Raw genomic sequence first — 20,416 nt, forward strand, 5'->3', positions numbered from 1 at the left:
ACAGGTCTGCTTTGGTTATGTAACTATACTCCTATTATGTTAATGTGTGTGCACAACTTAATTAGTAGTTTAAAACCTATACATGCTGAAGTTACTCTACAAGAAGATATGTCAAAGAAATAATCAATCTTCCCAGGTTTTCTTCCACCTGCTACTTTTATAGCTTTTCTTCTTCCTTCCTAATTACAACCCTTAAATAGAATTCGTGCCACATATCGAATTTAACGAGTATCATAATTTTTCCAAGTGGTAAAGATACCTCAAGACAAATGCTGGGCATAGAAGCCACAGAGCATAAATATGCGAAGAAGTAAAAAGCTAACCTTTTCAAACAATATGGCTTCTCTCTCACTTACCAACTTTACATTTCCCTGTATGGCCCCGGAAGATGACTGGTTAGCCAGAGACGGGTAAGAGATTCCTCAAGGGAGGAACAACCTAAGACAGGCACAGTCGCAGGGGGGCCATCAGGTGAGAAAATGGGGATCAACAGAGGTGAGGCTTAGAACCTCCCCTCCCCATTGTGAGATAAATCTTCTGCATCCGTGGATGTTTTGTTGCCCTTGTCTAGCTTGGATTAATACTTAGTCTATAGGCACAGACCTGATCATCTACATTTGCTCTTTTACAACACTAAACTATGTTTTCTACCTTTATCTTGTATCTACCTACCACTTCAGCATTTTATTAAAAATAATAATAATAAAGAGAGAAATGTGGTATCCACATATAAATCAAGTATAAAAATCAAATGAATATTCATATTTGAACTGACTGTTTATAGTTCATAATGCGTGATCATAACTAAAAGTTTCTGTGATGACTGCCCTTGCACTGTTCACCATGTAACTTATTCACTATGTAAGAATTTGTACTCCATGTAAGAAGTTGTTCATTATGCTTCAGAAGATTGGAGACTGACGAAAATTAGGCTTGGGGTGGATTAATGATTGTGCATTGAGCATTGACCCCCCTATACAGAATTTTATTGTTGTTAACAACCATTTGATCAATAAATATGAGAGATGCCCTCTCAAATATATATATATATGTATATATATATATATATATATATATATACACACACTTCCAATTGTAAAATAAATAAGTAACTGGGATGTAATGTATAGCATAAGGAATATAGTTAAAATATTGTAACAACTTGGTATGGTGATAGCTGGTACCTAGAATTATCATGTATATCAATGTTGAATCACTGTGTTGTACACCTGAAACTAATGTAATAAAGTTGAATTAATTACTACCCCTCCTTCATGGAAATAGCATTCTCCTTTTCCTTTGGTGGACCTTCCTTCCTCCAGTGTTCTCAGCTGGAGGGTGTTGGAGGGATTGGCCCTCCAGGTCAGAGTGAAGGACTAAGAAATGGATCCACAACTTAGGCCACTGAGGTGAGAAATATTTGCTTTTCAGCACTATTGGGAAAATCATTCTCTGGCTCCTTGATGAAGAAGAGGAAGAACAGCTGTGGGGATTGCTGGCACTCTCGTGGCACATGGTGTAGAGAAAATGGAGGTTCCTATGGTCAGGATTCTCAACTGACCATGGTGGGCTCACTCACTGCACACGTGTGGGCAATATGTTATTATTGACTCTATATAAAGAGCTCCGCCCAGGGCTCCAGGCTGCACGGCTGCAGGAGAGCAGAGCCTGGAGTGGTGGCAGCTCTGAGGACAGAGGCAGAGACCGGCTTCCTGCATCCAGACTCGCTCTGAGAGAACGGGATTCTAGTGCTTGACCTGCCACCGGGGGAGTAAAGTTGGGTAAAAACCCTTTCACTCTATGAACATTCCATTGTTATTTTTTGGTCTCACCAAATCAAGAGGGAACTTGCCTGGGACTGAAATCCACTGTTAAAACAAAGGGGAGTCGACTTTAGGATGAAGTGGACACCACAGAAAGCAGAGAGACGAGACAGAAAGATTCTAGACTTTTATACCCTAAGGCCAGTCCTCGCTTGAAGATTGACCTACCTTTGACCTTTTCAGATATCAAGCGAAAAATTTCCATCCTTTCCCAGTTTGAGGTAAGTTTTTTATTAGCAATAATACAAAGATCCTGGTACTATGAATATCCTTCACAGTGTGTAAAGGGATCATTTTCCCAAAATCTACTTAATATTGGTTATCATTATATATTGGCTGATGTCACAGAAATCACATTGTATCTCATGTTGATTTGTATTTTTTTTTGACTGCTAGTGAAGTTAAACATGTTGCATTGGACCATCAGCACAATCTAATTCTTTTGTGGTTTCTTGTGAGACATTCCAACCACTCACATTCCATGAGGTACACCTGTATCCTTTTGTTTTTAATATTGCCTTTTATTTTGAAATAACTTGAGATTTTCACAAAAGTTGCAAAACTATAGCAGAGAGTAGCTATATGCTCTTTACTCTTCCCCCGATCCAGATCTCACATAACCATGGTGAGTTTGCCAGAACTAAGACATGAACATTGTACAGGACTCTTAGCCAAATTACAGATGCCTTTTGGGTTTCAGCAGTTTTCCCATTAATGCCATTTTTCTGTTCTAGGATCCAATCAAGGTTATATTTATACCAGTTATTCTTGTCAGTGAATTTCTCCCTGAAGATATTCCAATTCTTGCAACCAAATTTCACTTGCCCAAGTCAACCCCGAGCATATGGAGTGCTAAGGGATCCTTAACAATCAGCAAATTTGAGAAAGAGCTCCATATAACAACACTTCGATTATTTCTGTTTTTACTGTCTGTAATGCTGCTTAAGCAAGTTTCCAGAATAATACAGAGATGATGGACTCTACTTTTGGCTAATAAGTAGGCTAATTTTACGTTGTGGGTAAAGATGAATAACAATTACTGAGGTCGCTTCCAAATGTGCATTCACTTTGGAGTAAGAAGGCCTGAACGTCAAATACTAGAAAATGTACCAAGCATGTCTGATCTTGGGCACAGGACCTAAAAACTGTCTTTGAGTTTCTTGTCTGCAAACTATCACTTTATTAAGCATTGCAAGCTTAACATGCTTCACTGAGAACACTTGAGTTCTCCATTTCCTCCCTGGGCTCTAAATAGTTTCCTCCTGTCCTTAGCCAACACTCTCATCTTCAATCCTACTGCAAGCCCAGAACATGCCATCTACTCATTCCTCTCTTCCTTCACATTTGGCCCATCAACAGGTCCTCTTAGCTGACATTTTGAGTGATACTTTGCATTTATCCATTTCTCTTTGTTTCCACTATTAGAATCCTAGTTCAGGGGACCATCACCTCCTACTTGGATCAGCGCACCAGCTTACTAATTACCTCTCTGATTCTACATTTACTCTTACAATGCATTTACCACCTTGTACCAGACTGATATTTTAAAAGGATAAATCAGATCTTGGTTCCACATTTTTGCTTAAAAAAATTGCAGTGGCTCCTGACTTCACTTAGAATAAGGTCCAATGTCCTTATCGCTGCCTGCATATCATATAGGATGTGGGTCCTGACTGCCTCCTAACATTATCCAGTGGTGTTCTTCCCCCTGCTGAGGATGCTCCAACCACACTGGCTTTTAGTTTGTCCTCAAATAAGCTCTAGTTGCTGCAGCCTTACGGCCTCAGATCCCTGCTGTTCTTTGCACTCTGTCTCTACTTAGACTGTTTCAGGGCTGGATACTTCTCATTATTTAAGATCACTTCCAGCTTAAAGAACTCCTTCTAATTTAAAATTTTAGTGGTGTATATTCGTGTGTTTTCTCTTGGTCCGTCTCTGCCTCTAGGGTGTAAGTTCTATGAGGGCAGGACCTGTGTCTGAGTTTAACTATGTCTCTGGTGCCAGGACAATGAGCAGGACCTAACAGGCCTGTGGACTGACCGAGGAGTAAAGATAAAATGATATCGATTTACCTACTTGAGGACAGTTCCGGTGGAACTGAGGGGACAAATGGGAGTGAAAAGAGGAATTATAACAAATAAAAAAATATATAAAAGGAGACCTGCGTACTTGATTTTTTTCATAATGTATTTGAAATTACCTAAATTGCTCCTTTATGTCTAATGACTGGGCTTCTATTCTGTGGGGAGGCTGACATTTTTCAAGATTATATCAGTTGTGAACAAACAAGCAATTGATAAGTGATTCAGTTCCAGAAATTACTCTTTGTTAATCTGGGATCAGGGAGGTGTGTACGTGTAAGGAAAAACTGCATGCATTGAAGCTATGGGTTTTTGGTCAGCATAGGTCCAGTGTTCCAAAAATATAAATAGAATAATGCAGTCCTTACATTAGAATTTATTCTAAATATATCGCATATTCTACAGTATATCGTAGGTGGTCGATAATCTTGCTGAGGAAATTGACATTTGCCTGAGACTGGAAGTATGAATGGGAGGTATTAGATAAATGGGATGTGTAAAGGGGTGAGAGGGGCATCAAGGGGTGTGGGAAGTGGGGAGACATTTCTGGGCAGAGAATAGCATGTGCAAATAGCTTTGGGGAGTGAGGGAGTCATGGACTAGGGTTGCAATGTGAGCCAGTGAGCCTAGATGCAGACAGTGGGAGGGGGCGGCTTTCTTTTGGTAAGAACCTGACAGGCCTAGAGAAGTGGATGAGAGACAGCACTGGGTGCTGGGGCTGAGGGAGTGGAGGTGGAAATGTGTGTAAATGTAGTGGGGAAATGATTGACACTTCTCATTTTACTTGAGGTCAGCCTTGCCCTTACGTCCGTGAGATTTGCTGTAAAAGTCCATATATTGTCCCCAATCCCATAGCCTCATTCTAACCATGAGGCAGCCATCACACAAACCCAAACTGTATGACATTCTCAATATAACTAACAAGTATTTTTCACAACTGAGATCCATCACAAAGAAAGTTGGAGAAATTGTCAGAGCTAAGAGGATCCTAAGGGAATAGAGCAAATAAATATAAAATGGTGTGCGGGTAAGGTCCTCTTGCAGGAAAAGGACATTAGGTAAAAACTAAGGAAATCTGAATCAAGCATAGATGTTAGTTAATAATAATGTGTCAGTATTGGTTCATTAACTGTAACAAATGTATTATACTGATGTGAAGATGTTAACAGTAGGCACAACTGGGTGTGGAAAATATGGGGACCCTCTGTACTATCTTGCATTTTTTCTGTAAGTCCAAAACCCTTCTAGAATAAAAAATTTATTTAAAAAATTCTTGTATCTCAGAAAACATATTTTGAGGGTTCTGAGTGTTAGCTCCCCAAATTTTACGCTAACATTTCTGAACTTAACAGAACCAGATACAGTATTTCTATTCAAGATTCTACTGCTTACTTTTTTCCCTGGAACAAATTAATATCTCTGTCATACATTCAGATGTATTAAAGTAAAATTGCTTACTTTAAACCTTGTGTTCTAGTTATAGCAAACCATTGACAGTTCTCTTGCTGTGCTGGGCCATCTCAGTTTTTATTCTCCTCAGTTCATCCTGCTACCAGAACACACGTCTGCCTTTTCTGGGCCACAATAACTCATACTCCTTACAGGCTCAGCTTTTTTGATATTTCCCCCACAAAATCAACCATGCTTTCTTCAGACAACTTGTGCCTCATTCCATCACAGCATTATTCTTCCTATACTGAGGCTAATGACTTACTGTACATAAGGTCCTTAAGGGTGAGGACTCATATCTGATTCATTTTTCTGTGCCCGATGTCAATCACCATGTCCCTACCTACAGCGACACTCTAAAATAGTTCTGTTGATGAATAACTGAACAAATGTTGGTAATTCCTTTAGGAGGCCTTGCACCACAGTGCCATAAACATACATGGAATATCTGCTGAAGACTTATCTCTTCTACACCATGAGATGTTGCCATGTGAAGATTTTGGTTATAAAAACAGATGGCTCAGGGAGGCCATCAAAAGAGTCCATCGGTATCTTGGAGTTGGTATCATGATGAATTTAGGTCTTTCTTCTAAAATGAAATAAGCAGAAGCAACTGGAGAATCAACCACCTCCTTCCCCTCCCCCAGATGGAAATTGAGAACAAGGGAATTTGGCAAAGAAATTTATTGAGGACCTGGTAGAATGATTATCTCCAAAAAAACTTTTTTTTCTAAGGGATCTGCCCTTGAAAAGTACAGTTACTGCTCTATTTAGTAACGTGACTCACTGTGTCAGAGGAGGCAGAGGTACCTCCTGAATTATGAAGCAGCTGGGAAACTATTTTCTGCTCGCTTATGGGTTCAGGCTGTCTGAACAAAGCTGTGTGGCGACTTGTCTTTGTCCTGGAGAGGTAGGTGTGTCCCTTGTCCGATAGTCCGCCTACAGTTTGGCCCTTAACAAAAGGGTCTTAACAGTCTTGTGAGGCTTGGGGCACTAGCTGGCCTTTGTCCTCAGCTCACACATTTGGGAAATGAGGGGCCTGTTTCTCATCAACTACACTGCTGAAGTCTCCCGCCCCTTTCTTGAGTATTATACGGACGGAATGAATCAGATTTGGGGTGCCATGCTAGTAGAATGGGAGTGGGTAGGAAGAGTGGTTGGATATCCTGGGTAGAAAAGTGGGTGTTTGGAGTGAAAAATAGAATGGAGAGTCTCACAGGGGACTAAGAAGGAGTTGTTTCTGAGAGTATGCAGAATAACCCAAGGGAAAGGGCACGCTTTAATTTTTTAGAATTCTCACCTTGGACTCTAAAAGTGTTCCTCAAGTTCCCCATCTTGTTTCCTCTGGAGGCCACATTAAGATGGCAGCGCCTACCGAGGGGGGCGTCTGTGGGATGGCAGGATGTGACCTGCTCCAGTAACAGCGGCTCCTGGTTGGAGCCTGGGGTGAGAGAAGAGAACAGCGAGGAGCAGGGGCAGGGGGAGTTTGCATGTGCCCGGGGACGGTGACTGCGCAGGGTAGGGGGCGATGCTTGAATTAGACCAATCATGTGGATCCGTTAAAGTCCAAGATGACATGAATCAACACTAAACTTTCATTATTTACCAGTTTAATCCTAAGAGAAATTAGAGTCTCAATGAACATGCCAAAGAAAACTAAAATCCTTCGGGCAACCTACATTTCTTTGACTTCTTGAAGGATTTTTATATGACCTTCTCAGTCTGCATTACCAAATTTGCCTATCGGTTTCCTACTTACTGCTTAGAACCCCAAGGTGTTTGAATTGAGACTTCATTTACTGGATTACCTTCCAAGAAAATGACCAGTTAATGATGAAGAAAAGCAGTACTTCACCATTAATCTTCAGAAAAGAGAATCTACCTTTATGGGCAGGCAACCGTTCATTTGTTTAATATTTCACTATTAGTTGGCAATGAAGGTGGATCTTGGTGGTTGGGAGTCAAGAAGGAACAGGAAGAGACCTGAGTTAGAGGGCGTGTTTGGGTGTCCAATGGGGGCAGTCTTCCAGAGGAGACTTTTTTCAGGTTTTCTGATTATTAACCTATAGCCTCTCTTGGAAGTAGCCCCTTGCATGAAGTCCCAAAGTAATTGCCCCTTTTTCTCCAGGGATTCAGTCTAAAAGTGTAGAGGCCATCCCTAGCTCTGTTTCCTGACCTCCCACCCGCTGGTCAGCCCTCAGCACTCTGCCGTCACCCTGACCACAGACTGACATGACCGTCTCTAAGGTCACATACGACCTCCTGAAGATCGAATCCAAACAGTGCTTGTAAAAATGTATGGCGTAGGGCATAGGACTTCTCTGCTACATTTGACCATCAAGAGCTCTTTGTAATTTTGGAAAGTTTTCCTTGGTTTCTACTCTCCAGTTCTTCTGCCTGTCTGATCACTTTTTCTCAGTCACCTTCTTCCCTCTTAAACTAAAATGCTGTTGCTTCTCACTACTTTTCAGATAATTGCATGTGAATATGACATGGATCTTCAACACAATTTGTTCTTCATAGAATTAATCATTCTTTTTTTTATTAAGGTATCATTAATATGCAATCTTATGTTGGTTTCAAATGTACATCACAGTGGTTCAACAGTCCCTGTGATCAACTTATATTGTCATTGCGAATTATTGTGCCCTTTGATCCCCCTCCCCCTCTGCCGCCCCCGCCTCCACCCCGACCACTCCCCTTGGGCAACACTTCTCATTGTCTATGAGTCTACTGCTATTTGGTCCCTTCTGTTTTGCTTTGTTTTTATATTCCACAAATAAGTGAAATCATATGGTATCTGTCTTTCTCTGCCTGAGCATTTATCATTCTTACACCACAGCCTCACACCCATTCCCTTTATTGAATTCATGATTCCATTTGATGATCCTGTCATTCACCTGGAACCCTACACCCAAAGGTAGTGACAGGTCACTGGGCCCTCTTCACCTTCCACATCCCATGGGTCCCTAAGGCACGTTAATTCTGTTTCCTTTATCTTTCCCTCATTATTTCAAAAGTAATGCAATTCATATATAATTTTCATTTAAAAATTATGCAATCTAGAAATATAAGGGAGAAAGAGATAAAATTCTCCTTCATTCGCTCTTGTCCATAAATCCTAGCCTATGTACTTTGTCCCCATTCCAAAGAAACAGCTTCCCATCAGCTAGCCTCTGGGTCTAGGAGTATCCACACCCATAGCAGGGTCTGCTCCGGGGAAGATGGACTCAGAGAAGTAGACTGCACAGACCCTGAACACGGACTCCGGTAAATTCTGTGTCTGAGACACCAGAGCACCCTGTGGAAGGGGGATCGTAGGCTTCATAGCCATGTCATATTGACCATGGGAGAGAGGGGGCGCTGTCCTAGCCTGCTGCAGAGGGGCTGCTTCTGAAGGAGGGCAAGAGGGGGCCTTCTCCAGTGGAGAGTCCCGCCTGCCTAAGGGCAGTACTAGTTCCTAGTGTAGAACCAGGTTTCATTAGAGTTAATTCAGAAATTGAGTAGGGCAGAGACTATAGATTATTTAATGTTTTTCTTCATCAGATATTTGATCTGTTGCTAGAAACTGGATCCTACACATGTACTGAAGAAAACAACTGGTGAACAAGCCACAGAGCCTGTCTTCAAGGAGTCGTCCTTCACACAGAGCATGCTTACCCTCAGGTAGGTCTTCAGCAGTGTGGCTCCGTAGGCAGCAATTCATGTGAACATAGATAATTTAGTGCTGACTTTATTTCTTTAACTGTTCTAAAACAATGTTATATTGCAAATATCAGAATAGTTTTTAATTATCATACAGTGTAAATAAACTATTATTCTTACATAAATTCTATCTTCAGGTGAAACTGCTTCATTTTAAGGTTGCTGAGGTCCATTATTTAGAGTGTACTGCCCTCTAGTGGTTAAAATACAGTATTTTTTTCAGTTTACCCAAGGCTCCCCTGAAAGGAAAGATTTCAGGAGACTTTTCTTTGGTGATTAATTTTTTACATTCTCAATTTTCTCATTAGTATTTATTTTTCCATTTATTACTGTTTTCTTGAAAAATATTTCATTGTTTTTGAAATTCTGTTAAAGTAAAATCAGACAAAATAACTACTGCATGGAGAGTTTTTAACAATACACTGAGAATCCCAGAACCAGTTCCAATGAGATCTGGGGAGAAAAACCTGATTAAAAGATTTTTAAAATTAGCAGAATAAACATTAAAGAATGGTTTAAAAGTTGTAATGCTCCACCTAAAGAAGAAACGTCTTGATAAAATATGAATACAAAAGACATTATTAGCAAAGGTATTGCAAAGCTACCGTCATTTTTTAAAAGGCTTGCCATTAAAAATGGCAGAAATATAAATGACATAGAACCACAGAGAAAATCTGGAGACAGTCATATAATAATTTTTTAGTATTACAAGTGTACTATGCAAGGTCGTCGGTCTACTTATCAAATGATATTAGAATAACTGGCTAATTGGCAAAAGAAAATTTAAATCTGTACCTCATAGCTTGGATAAAAACTCTTGATGTATGAAATGGAACTGGAGAAAATACAGAGGTATTTGTATGAAATCAAAGTCAGAAAACAAAAGGAAAATTTTTATAGGTTTGATTACAGAAAGTTGGTTACAGAATACACACACACACACAGACATACACACACACACATATACATATGTCTATATATACATATAGATATATAATAAATAGCAGAGTGGAAACAAACATAAATATAGAAAAAAATGGCAATATATGATAAAAAATATTCTACAACAGTGCTATATAAAGAACTTCTACACTATAAAAAAAAGTTAGAGAAAGAAATAAAAAGCCAATTTATGAAGAGCTATTAAAGGTGAATGAACAAAAAATGCTCTTTCAATTGGTGTAATTCAAAGAATGTAAATAAAAATACCAATGCAAGATAATTTGTCACGTACCAGATGGACCACGAAGATAGAATTGACCAAGTGTTAAGGCATGTTTGGGCAATGAGAATCTCATATACTAGTGATGAAGCATTAAACAATATAAACTTTGGGGGGATAGTTAAGTCATGTGCTACAATGTAAAATGTGAACATATTTTAAACATAGCAATTCTAATTATATTAATCTTCTAAGAAGACAAAACTAGCAAAAATACTTTTACATTCTTTACAAAATTTGTCAGATTGTATGATTTTATTCTTTTTTATGTTTTTTTGCATTCATCTGAATTTCCTTTATTATTTCAACAAATCTTTATTGAATGTCTATTATATTAGGCGTTGTGATCAATGCTGGGGATTCAGTGAACGAGACAGACACAACCCCTGCCTTTGGAGCATTACTTTTTATTGCTTTAGAGATTAGAATAAAGGAAAATAATTACTTAAACGTACTTTGGCAAATTGTTTTAAGGGGTTACTTACATTTTTAGGTTGTTTATATAATATGACACTACTGAACTTATAAAACATGAAAAGTCTCTGCAAAAAATGATTGGTAGACTTTTATGGGATCATGTATTGCAATTATGAATATGCATTCTTATTTCTCTTCTGAATTGTAAAATCCTTTAGGGCATTAAGCATTTTCACTATTTTTTCCAGAGCTTCCACATAGGCATTTCTTACTAGGTATGTGCTTTGGGAGTGATTTAAAAACTGGAAAAACATGTCGATTTAAGAACAAAGGAATCTTGACAAACAGTAATTCGGATAAGTACTTTAAAACTCTCTTTAGAAGTTGGGGTGTAGCCTAACAAGGTTCCCCTGGCAGGGAGCACCACTATCACACTTCCTCTGAAAGGTGATTGTAATATACCCCTCTGGCAGTAGCAAGGGGAGGGAAAGGGTTGGGGGGGGGAGGGGTCCCTGATTAACCATTTCCTGACAAAATTCATATAGTGACAAATATATGTTTTCGTGTATCAGTGCATCAGTATATACAAACTTGAGTAATAATTTACTTGGAGAAGTACTTGTTGAGTACATAACTATACCCAGTCTGCACATGCTTCTGCATTCCACACATGTGCTTCCCATTCTGAGACTGAGAGAAGCACAGTCCTCTGGGAAACGGTGAGCAAAAATGCCAGAAAGCTTTGCAGCATCTATGATGGATTGATTGAGGTACAGTAAATCCTCTTAGTTCCTCTCTATTATTTCTGCTTGAAATTGTCTGGGGAAGAAAGATGCCTTCTGTAGGCATTCTGGTGGATTTCTACCCTTAGCCCCAAGTTAATTTGACCATCACAGGGGGAGTCTCGCCGCTTTACTGGAGAGGGATTCTTTCTACCCAAGTTAGAGGACCATTATTAGAAGCTGTTAGTTGTTTTGATGTGTGTCTTATTAAATCTATCTTTTCTTTTGCTGATGGAAAAATTTGGACCCTTTTGAGGAACAATTCTGCAATATTTGCTACTATGGCCAGTCAGTTCTGTTTTTAGGATTCTGATGTATAAAAATATGAACATGTGTGTGTTTTTAGAGGTATGTTTGAGAATTTTATTTTCATTTCAGTGTTTTTATGGTAGCAAAACAAAAACAAAAAGAGAGATCAATATACATGCCTACCAGTAGGAGAATGGGTAAATATGTTTTGTTATAATGTGGTCCACCACGGAGTTCTTAAAATCGGAATTAAAAAGGTACACTTAAACTACCTTAAAAAGCTATCCATATTGATGTTATGAAGTGAAAAAAGAGATTTAAAAAACAGTATGTATCCACTAAGAAACTACTAGACCTAACAAATGAGTTCAGCAGGATTGCAGGATACAAGATCAATATACAAAAATCAATTGCATTTCTGCACGTTATCAGTGACCAATCTGAAAATGAAATTAAGAAAACAATTCTGTTTCAATAGAATAAAAAAGCATAAAAATATTTGGGAATAAATTTGCCAAAAGAAATTCAAGACCTGTGTACTATAATCTAGAAAATATGGTTAAAAGAAGTTAAAAATGATCTAAATAAATGGAAAAACATCCTGTATTCACAGATTGAAAGACTTAATATTGTTAAAATAGCAATATTCCTCAAGTTAATCTGCAGATTCAATACAATCCATATCAAAATCCCAGTTCAATTTTTCTTTTTTTTGGTAAGATTGGCAAACTGATCCTAAAATGCATACAGAAATGCAAGGAACTGAGAATAGCGAAGAACTCTTGAAAAAGGGAATAAAGTTGGAGAACTCAAGAGTTTCTAATTTCAAAACGTATTGCAGTTACAGCCATCACGACAGTGTGGTACTGGAGTAAAGTATACATACAGATCAATAGAATATGTTAAGAGCCCAGAAATCAACCCTGACATTAGTAGTAATTGAGTCTCAACAAGGTACCAAGACAATTCAATGGGGGAAAATACTCTTCCACAAATGGTGCCGGGACAATTAGATATTCATACTCAAAATAATGAATTTGGACTCTATTCTCACATGATATGCAAAATTTAACTCAGAATGGATCAGTTACCAAAGTGCAAGAGCTAAAACATACAACTCTTGGAAGGAAATATAGGAGCAAATCTTAATGGCCTCAGGTCAGTCATTGATGTCTTAGATATGCAAGCAAAAGCACAAGCTATAAAGAACAACAGTAAGTGATGGATGGATTAACAAAATACTTTAAGTCCATTCAGTGAAATACTATTAGACATTAAAAAAGGAATGAAGTACTTATACATGTAACAACATGGATAAACTTCAAAAACATTATAAGTAAAAGAAATCAGACACAAAAGACTTATCGTATTGCATTTTTATATTAAATGTCTAGAATAGGGAAAATCTATATAGAATCCTTAGCTCCATCTCCCTGGAAGGTCTTTAGCATTCTGGTTATAATTATTTGTGTACACATTTTAGCTCCTTGTTCAGACTATAAGCTCCTTGATGACAGGGACTCTGTTTTTTTCTTGTGTCTGTCACAGAATCCAGTGTAGTTCCTTATACAAACAGATGCTCAACATTTATGGCATGCATAAATGATCTGCTACCAACCCAAGAAACTTAAACTACTGAAATTTACACTCCCCCTTGCTGATACACTTGGACTCAGAGAATATTTCTTTGAAATCCCTGGGAAAAGTTAATCAAAATCTAAATCTACCATGTCACTTCCTTTATACAGTCCATTGCAACTATTCTTCCGGATCCATAAAAGTGTCTGGGACATTTGCCAGAGTATATTACTCTAAAATGTAAAATGTCAGCACTTTAGAAAGTTTCCCTTTTAAATTCTTTCACAATAATTAGGGTTTCCTTCCATCAGGTAGCACTAACAAATACAGTACCTTAAAAAAAAAAAGTATTGTTTGAGATTCAGACTCTAGTTTTCAAAATAACTTAAAATAGTCAACTAAGCCTAAGTAATACTAAAGATATGTAATGAAAGATATTTAAAGAAACAATGATATACTTTGGGATTTGCTCACTTACCACATTTCTTCAGGTCTAAGATGTCTTTTATATTAATTGGCACCATTCTTTTAGGCACCACTAAGAAGTAAACGACTGCCAATTAAACAAAAATGTAATGTTTTCTTATCATTTAGACATCATTTTCAGGTATCTACTGAGGTATGATAAAAATTGTAAGATGATTTGATACATGTATACATCATGAAAAGATTCCTCCCATTTAGCTAATCATCACATGCATCACCTGGGTTATTTATCTTTTCTTTAGGATCAAATGTATGACATGGTGATTATGGTTGGTAACACTATTGTATAATTGAAATGTACTGAGAGTAGAAATTAAATTTCTCACCCCCCCAAAAAAAATTTACAATTATTGAAAGGAGATGTTTGTGTCATATTACACCTCTCTGTTTCCATGCTTTTCTGGGTATATGATACCTTTTTTTTCAATGCTGAATCATACCATGATCTTTTTGAGGGCATTTGGTGGCAATTCAACTCAATGTGCCTACTCAAAATGAACAAAATCATTCAAATATGACAAAAAAATTAGCTACTACCAAGTTTGTGCATGAGTAGGCATAAATTAGACTGATGCCACCAGAATGACAGAGACTTTAAGATGAGTGATTAAAATGCTGATTTTAGAGACCACTTGCCATTTTACTGTGGAAAAATTTGAACTTAGAATCAATGAAATACAGTATCTTTATCTTTGTTAAATTGATTTGAATTTTAAGGAACAATCAAAAGCCCCTCCTTGAGCTTCAGGCTCCTTTTCCCTCAGCAGTGTCTATTTTTACTGTCTTTTTGAGAGCCCTTATTCCAACCCAATCAAAAAAAGATATTTGATTTGCTCTTTCAGTGCTGCTGAGCAGCTAGAAAAATCCACATTACAGCCTTTGACCTAAATAATTCTTTCAACCCATGAGAAGATGAAGGGATAAGCCCACAGAACACTGAGTTTAAAAGTTCTATGGCTAGATTCCTTCTAATCACAGGAAGTAATTTTCAGCTTTTTAAAAAGAGCAAAACATACGCTCCAGTCCCTCAAATCATCTTTCTGGTTGTATTTACATCCTGTGCTCCATGTCTCAGCAATGTCCCAAAGAGAACTTGACCTCTGGGACTTTTCTTTCTTGGCCAGTGGTAGAACACAGTCATCCTCTTTCTTATAAGGTTGCAGGTTTATTGGCATCTTAAGATAAACTCATAGGAAATCCCACTTTTCCTTAATCTTGGGTCAAATAATCCTAGTTTAGCAGCAACATGAGGATTGGAGAAAGATTATGTATTTTTGAAAGCTCTTTCTGGGGAAGGCATTTGAAACTCAACTGAGTATCCCACACTGAGATGGTTATTTTCCTTCTAATCGCATGAAGCGCTGGGTGCCCTCTCTCAAGACTGACAGCCGTCACCACTCACTCAGCCGTCTAAGCCAGATGCTGGACACTTTCAAAGAGACTCATGCCATCAAAGCCTTTAGCCCACCTTTAGTTACTTGCCTGTCTCTGTCTATTGTGGACATGTGTTTGTGTCTCCCCCAAATCCATAAATTGAAATCCTAACCACCAATGTGATGGTATTAGGTGGGGCCTTTGGGAGGTGATTAGGTCATAAGGGTGGGGAACTCAGGAAGGGAATGGTTGCTGTTATAAAAGAGACTTCAGAGAGTTCTCTTCTCCTCTCCACCATGTGAGAACATAACACAGCAGCACAGCAGAGGGTCCTCACCAGAACCTGATCATGCCGGCACCCTGATCTTGCACTTGCAGCCCCCACAGCTGTGAGAAATAAATTTCTATTGTTAATGAGGAGCCCTGGCCACAGTATTCTGTTAGAGCAGACTGAACAGACCAAGCCACCCATTCTGTACTGTAAGTTCCACTCTAGACAATAGGGACCCTGATTATTCTCTTTATCTTTGCAACCCCAGGTCCTGCTGCATAGTGCATACATTAAAAACCCAAATGGAAATTCACTTCCTTTGTGTCATGAGCGAGTAACCCACTTACTGCTAGTTAAGGACAGAGATTGGAGAGAAACATGGGTTTGAAGCTCTTTGAATTTACTATGATTTTATTTTGTGCTATTTTGTACCTTAGTAGGTCAAACCCATGAGGTTGCCTGCTAAGTGTTTAAGTTACTTAAGCCTGGTAAGTGCTTAAGGGATGCAGAATTTTAGAATTAAAAGGGAACTTAGAGACAGTTCTTCCTAAATACCAGGCCCAAAGAAGCTGCTCATTACCTGAAGTTTTAAAGAAAGAGCTTTGACGCAGTTGGTTAAACACTAGAGTTGACTTGGGTTTCCTTTCTCTCCCCAGTTGGTGGGAAAGAGATGTTGCTAACAAAACATCTTTGTAAATAAATTTATAAAACTGGGGCAAGACTTTCCCTCCGATAGAAAGCTAACTAAAATTAATACTGGGCTCAAACTTTGTCACAAAGTTAATATGTTACGAACACTGTAACCCTGAAATTCAAAGACTATCTAAGTCAGGTTTCTTTGGAGAGTAAAAAGCACCTCTGAGGGTATCGAAGGGTGCAATAGATGAAGTGGGAGGTAAACGTTACAGGAAGTTAAATCTTTCATTTGTTACTTTTGACAAGCTAAACCCAAGTTATAAGGGCAAGGTAGTATTCTAATCAAGCATGCCTCACTGGTTGTAATTGAGTTAATCTGCCTTCATGTCCAGCATGTCGACTTGCCAAGAATTTGAATAATCACAGTGCACACGAGGATTAGGGAAGCTGTATACAGTTAAGGCGGTTAATGCAGTAAAGTGTTATGAGACATGTTTTCTCAGATGGGAAAAAAAATTGAGAAAAAATAACTGGTTTGGATGTGGTATCCATTTGCTTCTTTAAAATGAATAATCTAGGAAGGCTTCTTGCAATCCTCTGCATTTTGCCCTTTTTTGTCTTTCCTGGTATCAACAGTTCACTGAAAGTATCCTTATTAAAAAATATTCTGGAGACAATGGGAGCAAGGAGAGTTCTAACACTTCTGGAATCCTTGTAAGCGGCAAGTGTGTTAAGTGCTCAGACCTTGCCCGAACCCCTTTGGGTAGGTATCATTATTTCCATTTTAGAGACCAGGAATGCGAGGTTCATGGACGTGAAGTATTTGCCCGGTCAGGTGGAAGCTAGGGTACCGGGTGGAAGAGCCTGGGTTCAGTCGTGCGTCTGTCCCAGCTCCACGGTGGTTTTCTTTCTGCTCCCTTTTGTCACTTCTCAGTCTACGGCTGCCGTAAAAGTCTGGTCTGTGTTCAGATTCCAGGTCTGGTTTGGTGCATGGAAAAGTGCATCGGTGGGACACCCTGACACAAAGTGAGCCTTGCTATCACAGACGTATCCCACCACAACAGTAAATTAGAAAAAAAAATCACATGATAATTATTCTTACCGTTTGCCTCAGAACTGCCATCTAGTTTTACTGTATCCAAAAAATAGACAAATTTAAAAAGTGGTTAAAATAAAAACAGTGACATACTATTATTGAAGTACTTTTGGAAGGTTAAATCCAGATAAACACAGTTTACTGGTAAGAGTGAACAACTAGGTGTCCTGAAGGAATACCACGTGACTTTGAATACATTTCTTCCTGCGCTTGCCCCTCCCTTTACATAATGTCACCAGAAAAATAAAGAATACGGTTGTTTATTTTTTCCAGCACTCCTCATTCTTCTCTGTCCCCGTTGGGACAGGGTCTCTAGGCTGCCAGCAAAATGGCCTTTGGCTCATCAATCAGTTTCACAGCCAGATATCACATGGTGTAGTTGACAAACCCATTTCAGTATGAAAGAGCGAACTATCCTTGGATTAGTGTAGAATTTGTTTCTTCCTCTCCCAGGGCAACAAATGGGTTACAGTGCCACACACGTGAATCAGGAGAAAGTTAATCAATGAAAAGGCCATCAGAAGACTGAAAGTCAAGGCCAATATACTTAATGATAAATTCAAAACCGTCTATCTAAGACTGAGAAGCTATTAATAACATGTTTACCATAATTTGTACAATGTTATTCAAAATAAATACTTAGATCAAGTACTTATGGAGGCTATCATTTTAATTGCTTTCTATTTTGAAGTAATATTTAACAGCCTTGAGTCTAAAGTAGTAACTAGTTCAACAATGTATACAAGTTGGGTATTACCTAATTTTCAAAGAACTCATTCTAAGTCAAAGTGGCATATTTTAAATTCAGATTTCTTCAGGGATTCTTATCTGAATTGCAGGGAAACCTATATTGTAAGGCCTATCGTAAGGCCACAAAAGGAAATCAACCATGCTAATGGTATATGCTTAAATAATAATCATATGGCTTGACATGAATGTACAATAAATACGGTTTTTTCAAGGCAATTGCTAACATATGTTCACTTACTTTTTTTGTTTAGCAAACTGAGTTAAAAATACCATTATCCTAAAAAAAGACATTATAGCATAGTTTTTGATCATTTAAAGATAGCTCTTTAACCCATTTTCAGTCATTCATCCACACTATTTAAACCTATACACACTCACATCTTCATCCTAATCAGTTTTGGAGAATAATAAGGAAAAACTTCACTAGCCCAAAGCTTTAGGATCATTGCTTAAAGTTACTACCTTTTAGATTCCATATGAAAATTACTCTTTCTGTTAGTTTTATTTATTGAACACTGCTACCAAGAAAGAGGCTCTATATAACTACAAAATAATAATAGAAAACTTAAAAATACAGCTGTGGATCAAAAAGGATGTTATGTTGTACCTTAAAGGTTTGAGAATTGACATATATTAAATAAAACAAAGCTACAGCTATGTATCCTTAGTGAACTGGCTTGAATTCTAGGGTTATAAAGTCTCATGAAGTTCGTTTTTAATCCCCTGATTTTCTGTGGCACATGAGAATTCAAGAATAGAAATAGTTTGAGAAAGATTCTAGATCACTAACTATAAGGAAAACAACATCCCTGTTTTTGGAATAATCATGTCCTTTTCATCAGTAGTGTGAGGTTCTAGAAGGGGTTAACTGGGACCAAATCCTCAACTCCAAATTCAGAACCAGTGGAGGGATAGACAGAAGAGTCAGAAAGGAGGAGGCTAACTATAAACTCTAATGGAGATTAAAGCTGGATGGGAGGACGTGGTGCAGGCAGGTGGCTGCTCCGGCCTTTCTGACCTTGACTTCTGAATTCAACAGGCTTGCCCGCCAGTTTCTGGCACCGTTGGGCCAGCACAGCGACCCTGACGGGGGCAGAGTGCTGCCCCCTGGTGGTGGGGAAATATCTAATGAACAGGTTCTTGCTTTAATAAGACAGACTGAAAGCTGAGCAGAGCACCAAATTTTCCTTTTCCCCCCATTCCCCAGTCCAAGAAGAGGAGTGAGAAAGGGGGCAAAGGATGGATGTACCTGCAGTAAAAATGTCTTTCCCACCAGGGCCAAGGGAGGGGTGGGGAAACCGTGTTCTCCCTCGGCTCTAAATTTAAGTGTGAGATGCCTGCCTCATCATTTTGGACTTCTCACACCATCAGGGAAATAGGCAAAACAGGCTCCATTAAGTGACCCTGACTTTGGAGGAGAAATGTGTCTGTTGCAACCAAATGATGGCTGGAAACCCTGGCCGGGGTGTGCAGGGTTGGGCAGAGGGGGTGGGGAGTGCCCAGGTGTTCTTTTTTTCTACAATGTACTCCAGAGGAAAAGTTAACACAGGACTATTACCTTCTATGCTGATTTCCTCAGAAATAATGAAATTCGGACTTAAATTACATCTCCCCCCACCACCCCCACCAGGGGAAAAAATCAACTGGAGGTGCCAACTGAAGGTAAGGGAAATAGGAAATCAGTGGCAAAGGAGGCAAGATCAGTTACAGTTTAGAATAAGTTGTTGAAAATGAGAAATGTAGTCTCTATACATCCTTAAGGTGTTTCCCTTTCCTCCTCTTTCTGTTCCGAATAGGGAATGTTTCCCATTTTGTCCATAGGTTGCAGAATATTGAGAAGGCGCTGGCAAGAAACTTGTGGGAATGGCTGTGTCCTAGGGATCAGGGTTCAGGGGACAGAGGCCTACAGCATTACCCAGAACTTTCTCTTATTTATGGTCCTTACTCTGGGAGAAAGTTATTTAAGCATTCTAAGAAATAGAAACTCTCTCTGTTGCTAAGTATAGAGATTAATATGAGCTAGAGCAGGATACAGAAAGAGTCTGCATGTTGAAATAATTATTGGGACGTAGAGAACTGTGGGTCTCAATGATTTGCATCTTGTCAATGCTTGGTTTTAGCAAACAGACAAAATAAAACCAGAAACGAGTGGGACTGTGATATTATCAGGAAATGGGAATGGATAATAGACTTTGCTTCATGAAGTTCTGTTGTATATATAAAAATCCCTAACCATTATTAAAATGTGTATTTTCAGCATAACCTTTATGTACAACATCAAAAAAGTTGATTATAGAGGGTGCTTGTATGAAACCTACTTTCTTCTTAATGAGAATGCTCCCTTAATTGGGGTGCCCTTTTCATACTCTTTTAAGGTGTTACTAAATACCCATTACCAGTGTCCGAATAGTGGTACCATTCCCACCAAAAGAAAGAAAAAAATTTAATATAATAGATCAAGTGCCTACTATATCTCAGGTGTTAATTACAGTTGGGG

General features: G+C 38.6%; 1 long non-coding RNA gene across 1 annotated transcript; it reads left to right on the forward strand.

Annotated features, from left to right (window-relative positions):
- Positions 1–1,698: 1,698 nt before the first annotated feature.
- Positions 1,699–19,959, forward strand: LOC130681233 (uncharacterized). The gene is made up of 3 exons (XR_008994315.1): positions 1,699–2,044; positions 8,919–9,019; positions 19,499–19,959. It is a non-coding gene; the product is annotated as an uncharacterized LOC130681233 (long non-coding RNA).
- The last annotated feature ends 457 nt before the right edge of the window (positions 19,960–20,416 follow it).

Source organism: Manis pentadactyla, chromosome 16 (assembly GCF_030020395.1).
Source record: "Manis pentadactyla isolate mManPen7 chromosome 16, mManPen7.hap1, whole genome shotgun sequence".
In the NCBI taxonomy this organism is placed as follows: Eukaryota; Metazoa; Chordata; class Mammalia; order Pholidota; family Manidae; genus Manis; species Manis pentadactyla.